The sequence below is a fragment of the Anomaloglossus baeobatrachus genome, chromosome 4 (genome assembly GCF_048569485.1).
Source record: "Anomaloglossus baeobatrachus isolate aAnoBae1 chromosome 4, aAnoBae1.hap1, whole genome shotgun sequence".
In the NCBI taxonomy this organism is placed as follows: Eukaryota; Metazoa; Chordata; class Amphibia; order Anura; family Aromobatidae; genus Anomaloglossus; species Anomaloglossus baeobatrachus.
In genome coordinates this window covers 222,277,329-222,284,119 of record NC_134356.1, presented here as the reverse complement: position 1 = coordinate 222,284,119, position 6,791 = coordinate 222,277,329, and the positions used below count along the sequence as shown (strand labels likewise).

The following is a 6,791-nucleotide window of genomic DNA, read 5'->3' as shown; positions in this document are numbered from 1 at the left end:
TAGTCAGTGTACGGCTTGTATAACAGTGTAAATTTGGTGCCCTCTAAATAACTCACAGCCATTAATGTCTGAACTACTGGCAGTAAAGGTGAGTACACCCCAATGGCCAATTTGTTCCCAAAGTGTGAATGTGTGGCCAGCATTATTTTTAATCACTGCCTTGACTCTCTTGTCTATGGAGTTCACTAGAGCCACTGGAATCCTCTTCCATGACGATATCACGTAGCTGGTGGATGTTACAGATGCTCAATAGGGTTTAGGTCTTGGCCAGACCAGCAACAATAGCCTCAGCTTCTATAGCAAAGGTAGTTTTCTATTTGTGGACGGTTGGCAGCCCACCCGTGACCAGAATTGTGAGGGCTCCTATCTCACTGCTCAGCACGGCGGCTGGGATTGGCGCCGTTCATTGCGCGCATTCCTCCTCCTCAGCCCGAGGTCATGGTCTTTATTATCTCTAACGGCAGCGCAGTAATCCCCGCCCCCACCAGCCCTTCAGCGTTCTATGTCCCAAAGAAAAAAGTCCAGCGCATGCGCGGATACTGTACCCACTCAAAGGGGCGTGTCAATGTTTAAAGATCAGCAAAACATTGCCCTAGCAACCAAACTCGGAGGGGGAGGCGCCTAACGTCAGTGGTAAGTTACTTCCGTAAATACGTGACGTCACCAGCAGGGTCGTACCATTCTATAGACTTATATTTTTATCTTAATTTACATCTAAGTAAATGGTAGAAACACTAAAAATTACATCAAAGACTGTCACTAATAGAAATAGACAGGTTCCCGTAAGACATCCGTCAGTGCGAGCAAAGAAGGAGCCGTTATATATTCGCACTGGCCCATGTGCTTTGTTTGGAACGTTCCACCCCTCCCCCCGCAATCAGCTGTGAGCTGGAGCTGAACAAAAACATCAGAAGGGCAGCTAGCCAAGCCGTGTACGGACTGTACGGCAGGAGCCACAGTGTGAGGAGCCGGAGCGGCGCTGAGCCGGGAGCACTGACCACGACCCTCCACAGCACTGCAACATGGCAGCCCGCCGCTGACAGCCGTCACAGCCAGCCAGTACTCGGTGCTTCACTACAGGTAGGTGCTGTCAGCAGGACTACAAGTCCCAGCACAGCTCAGAGGGCAGCCTGTCATCAGCAATGATCAGGTAGGTGCTGTCAGCAGGACTACAAGTCCCAGCATAGCTCAGAGGGCAGCCTGTCATCAGCAATGATCAGGTAGGTGCTGTCAGCAGGACTACAAGTCCCAGCACAGCGGAGAGGGCAGCCTGTCATCAGCAATGATGGGCAGGATATTACTTTCCATCAAGTAGGGGTTATCAGCAGTCAGTGCTCGGGTGCATCAGGACAGCTAGGTGCTGTCACAGCCTGGCTGTAGTACTACAAGTCCCAGCACAGCTCAGAAGGCATCCTTACAGAGTGTGTGTGTGTGTGTGTGTGTGTGTGTGTGTGTGTGTGTGTGTGTGTGTGTATGTCAGCAGTGATGGGCAGGATATCACGTTCCAGTGAATTGCCACAATAGCCCCCCCCCCTACACAAGACACCCACATTGTCTCCTCAGCCCCCTAACATAAGGTTTCAGATCTACAGGGAGCAGGTCACAGCTGACAGTTAAAGAGAACCTGGTATCTCAAAAGTGCCTTTTTTTTCCCCTCTCCCTTAAAGGGGTATCCCCATCTCTAGGATCCTGTTGCAAAATGTAGTAATATTAACAAATACCTCTAATTCGAGATATAGTAGTTCTCCTGACACAGCCTTGTCTCTTACCTCATGTGCAGGGCATTGCAACTTGGGTATCCATGGTTACGACCATGAGCAACTAACTGTCACTATATAAGTGTACGTAACTATGGATACCTAAGCTGCAATGCACTAAACATCCGGTAAGAGACATGACTACATCAGGAGTAGCGATGGGTTCCATCACAGGATCTACGTTATCTGCCCCAGGTCTTATACTGCCCTTCTCGCATCTTCACCTTTTTTCAGCGTTGGTCCAGTACAACTTGTGACTAATTTCTGATTGGCCAGGTCACAAATTACATCACAAGCCCTCAATACAAGTCTGAGAGCCAGAATAAGGCCCTCATAGACTTGTATTGAATTGTGACCTCCGATGTACTCCATTGTGAGAAATGCATATTACAAATATTTACTGTATGTCCATTCCAAGTGCATATGCGGCAATGTTGAGCAGATGCCTGGTAGTATCCGTGAAGCCAGGTTTATCAGACTAGTGTGTAAATGCTTTGTACTACATGCCCATAATTTTAATAGCTAATGTGCATATGGAGGGTTTTCTTATTGTCTTAGTGGATCTGACTGGGCCTACATGACCATACATGACCACTTTGATTACAATGTTGCACTACTAAATATACGATGCTGAAGTTGGTTTCTTATTTGGGGCTGAAGTTTCTTAATCTGCTATTTGTTTTCTGTTTCTCAACAAAGATAAAACATCCGAAGTACACCATGCAGTCATGGGCCCAGTATATAGAACACCATGCAGGCATGTGCCCAGTATATAGAACGCCGTGCAGTCATGTGCCCAGTATAGAACACCATGCAGGCATGTGCCCAGTATATAGAACACCATGCAGGCATGTGCCCAGTATATAGAACACCATGCAGGCATGTGCCCAGTATATAGAACACCATGCAGGCATGTGCCCAGTATATAGAACACCATGCAGGCATGTGCCCAGTATATAGAACACCATGCAGGCATGTGCCCAGTATATAGAACACCATGCAGGCATGTGCCCAGTATATAGAACACCATGCAGGCATGTGCCCAGTATAGAACACCATGCAGGCATGTGCCCAGTATATGAGACCATGCAGGCATGTGCCCAGTATATAAGACCATGCAGGCATGTGCCCTGTTGTGAATACACTTAAAAACACCTAAAAAGAAATTGACAGGCACAGAAATGGGTATCAAACTGGGCACTGAGGTATGTTATTGAAGGGGTTAAATGGCTTTGGGCCACTAATCTCACACTACAATTACATATCTACTGATGCCCCATTTCAAATGTGGCAGTCCAGCCTGGCCCAAATGGGTTCTAGGCATCAAAGTGGGCAAATTCCCAATTTTCATAGGTTTGAATAAGTAACAGGTGTTTTTAAGGGGTTAAATGGCTTTGGGCCACTGATATCTCACTACAATTACATACTCACTGATGCCCCACATCAGATTAATGTCACTCCCCTGGCCCAAACAGGTTCTGGGTATGTATTTATGGTGAGATATCAGTGGCCCAAAGCCATTTAACCCCTTAAACACCTGTTATTTGTTCAAGTCTGTGAAAATTGGCGATTTTTCCCATTTCAATGCCAGCTCTGATGCCCAGAAAGCATTTGGGCCAGGATGGAGTAGCATGAATTGGATGTGGGTCATCACAAGGTATGTAAATGTAGTGTGGCATCAGTGGCCCAAAGCCATTTAACCCCTTCAATAACCTACCTTGGTGCTCACTCTGATGCCCATTTTTGTGCCAGTCTTGTAATTAGGTGTTTTTAAGTGTATTCACAACAGGGCACATGACTGCATGGTATTAGATACTTGGGATGTTTTATTTTTGTTGAAAAACCTGTAAAAAAAACGAATAAGAAACTAACTTCAGCATCGTACTAATTATAGTAAATGTGGACATAGTGATATCAGTTAGCCACCAAAGATCCATGCCTGCTGGATTTCTGTCATCGCGTGCAAGATCACTATTTGCAGTTAACAGTGTGACCAAAATAGTTTGACTAGACAGCCGGCAACCATAAGCAGAGATGGGACTAGTCCAGGGCCGGCTTTCCCCAGCTCCTTTTCGGGTGACTGACAGGTCTCTTGCTAACTACACACATGGGGGAGACCTGTCAGTCATCAGGAGTGGTGCGGGGAGAGGACCGCACTGGATCAGTCTCCTCTTACTATGGTCACCGCTGTTTTCTCTGAGACGCTCCACAGAACATGTACCTATCTGCAATCGCACAGCCAGGCGCTGATTCAGGCTGTCCATGGTTCTGGCAGCAGACACCCGCTGACAGGTTCCCCCTAATCTGGATAGGTATGTGGAGAATCCAGCAGTGTGTGAGCTATGCAATGTTCTTGTCTCTATGGAACAGCGTGACTCTATTTCTGAGCTCCGTCCAGTGTTCTGGTATTAATATTCTGTTAATGGAAAACGGCTAAAAACACATTCGTCATTTAGAAAGAGTTGTGCTGGTTTAGTGAGACTAATTGGCACATCTGGCAATGGATTCTGTCTGCAGGGCTAAACTTTGGGGAAACTAATTGGCTCTGTATAGGTAAGGGGTCTCCAGTAGATCAGAGGGACCCCATAGTTCTTCCCAGAAGCTTCTGCAGAATACAGAATTTGTTGAAACAAGACGCAGCTTTTTCTTTTCCTTCTTTCAAAGTGTAACTCTATGTATATATAATATGCGCTGCGCGTTGCTGCTGATTGGTGGAGGTATGGGTATGGAGAACCCCACCGATAGGTCAGAACACTGCTCTGAGAATGTACGGACAGTGTAACTTACTATTTATCTCAGACAGCTGTGTGCCTTCCTCATGCAGGCGTTGCCGACTTCACACCGGTATTTTAACTGGTGGTGGTCTCAGGACCTGGACCCCCACGGATTTAGCCGTACTGTAATAAAAACTTTTCTATGGTTACAGTTACACTATTCAAACTCTTTTGATTGCATGAGACAAATCCCACGTCTCAGGGGTACAGTATAGACTTACAGGAGCCTATGGAAGCATATTCAAAATGCGTACAGCTGAGTTGGTCAGCCATGGGCACATATTCAGGATTTTGTTATGTTCTAAGTCAAAATCCAAAATCTGTGAGGTGGAAGTGAGGCTTCAGTAGCCACAAGGTACTGCACCTCACTTAAGGTGCAGTACTCCTCCTGGATCCAGAGGCGGTCGGTACCGGTTCCACAACTCACCAACTCATACACACAATCAGGTTGGCCTCCCCACTGGGGACCAGCTAGGGTTGGGTCTTAAGGCAGCCACTAAACATGGAGGCCTGACACCCACTAGCAACAGGGAACCGGAGGAGGAACAGCCGCCAGGGGGAATTGGGAGCAACACAACACTTTGGAGTTCTCCAGCAGGAGAGGAAGAGAGCAGTCGGGTTTTACCAGTAGCTCCGGTAGGACGCGGGAGTCAATACAGTCGCTTCATTGCTCCCTCGGGACCGGCGCAGTGCAGGATGCAGAATCCTACGGTCTATTATACTTCAAGTTGTCCACCAAAATATGCAGGCCAGGGGTATTGCATGTCCCTCCGGCCCCTACAGTTCCCAGAGCACAGTGCTATATAGGATCCGGGGTTGTTTTCCAAGGGAGTCCCCATAACGGACCTGATCTGATATTTATGGTCATCAAAGAGGTGGAACCCCTCTTGAATGGTATTAGTGACCTCTCTGCATGTCGCTGTATAGATCTTGGCTTCATGAGTATGATCTTGTTTCCCTCGTCATATACACTGGCATGGTGACATTGTTAGTGCCGTTAGACTTGATTGAAGGCTGCCTTTTTATGTAAGTGATTCTATCTTCGCACTTTATAATGTGCTTTTCTGACACCACCCTTCCTGAGTAGACCAAACACAGCAGAAGCCTCTTCCTTTTTAGTGCTATGAATCGCAGCTATAATAAGCCTGCAGTTTATTTTGCCCAGTATTGAATTCTCCGGGACCTTCTATGACCTCATGACTCAATTTACTACTGACCATCAGTGAAGTGCGCACAATATCTTCTTCAGGCAGATTCTGCATCGGAAACATGCAAAACCTTGCTGACAAGAATAAGCATATACACAGCAAGCTGTTTTTACATAGAAATACATATGCTCGGGCTTTTGAAGATCTTTTAATGGCTTCAGGTTTTTAAAAATGCCAAGTGGTTAAAAGACGTGACCTGTCCATTCTTCAGGTGTTTTCCGCCCAGAAGACTCTGTACTTTAGGCCAGAGTCACACTTGCGAGTCTCGCATTGCACGGCCGCATACTCTCCGGACATGAGCGTCTCAGCTGCATAGAAATACAAGCAGCTGAGCAGCTCCTGCCCGGAGAGCAGCAGGCCGTGCAGAGTGATGCTTTGTGAGACCCACAAGTGACTCCAGCCTTACTTTACAAGTCAATGGGAAAACTCAAGACGCCTATTTGTAGCGTTGTGCCATTTGTTTTTGCTTTTAAAATCTGCAGTGATTATATCATTATTCAGTGGAGTGAAGAAGAGTAAAAATGTCCCGAAAATGACAGCAAAGGAACACTTTACAAAAACCACGGCAAACAGTTCAAAAGCCGATGGCAGACAAAATCGTAGGAAAAAACCCGCTCAAGAAAAGACACAAGATGCTCCAGAAAGCTCTGACTTTTTATAGATAGATCCATTTCCCTCCCCTCACTGAAGTGTCGTTGTCTTCAAAAACTCGGCAGGTTCTCTTGGGTTTAAAACACGTGATGGGCACATAACTTTACACTCAGATTTCAATACTATCTGAAAGCTTGGTTTTCTAGTTACCCCTCTGGAAGGAATACTCGCGCTCGTCATTAATTTTGACAAGCCAGGGTTGTCTCCCACCCCAGGCTCTCCCCACTTTATTGCAGTTGGGCAAAAATGGCGTGAACACCAGAAGTCACAAAAAATGTTTACATCTGTTTTTGCTGATGTGTGCATACTGCAAATCGGAGATATTTTAGGGGTGTGTGTATATAAGGCCGAAGTCACACTTGCGTATGACTCAGAGTCGCACATCGGCATCACTAGACACG

At 46.5% G+C, this 6,791-nt stretch overlaps 1 protein-coding gene across 2 annotated transcripts in view; it reads left to right on the top strand.

Moving 5' to 3' along the window:
• Positions 1–435: 435 nt before the first annotated feature.
• Positions 436–6,791, top strand: part of LOC142301390 (T-complex protein 11-like protein 2) — a 43,268-nt gene continuing 36,912 nt past the window's right edge. Inside the window, exon 1 of one of the 2 annotated variants that reach the window (XM_075342385.1) lies at positions 436–633. The gene's annotated coding sequence lies outside the window, so the exon portion shown is untranslated. Of the gene's footprint in view, positions 634–874; positions 1,081–6,791 lie in introns of those variants that run through there. The other variant, XM_075342384.1, reaches the window with a different exon arrangement.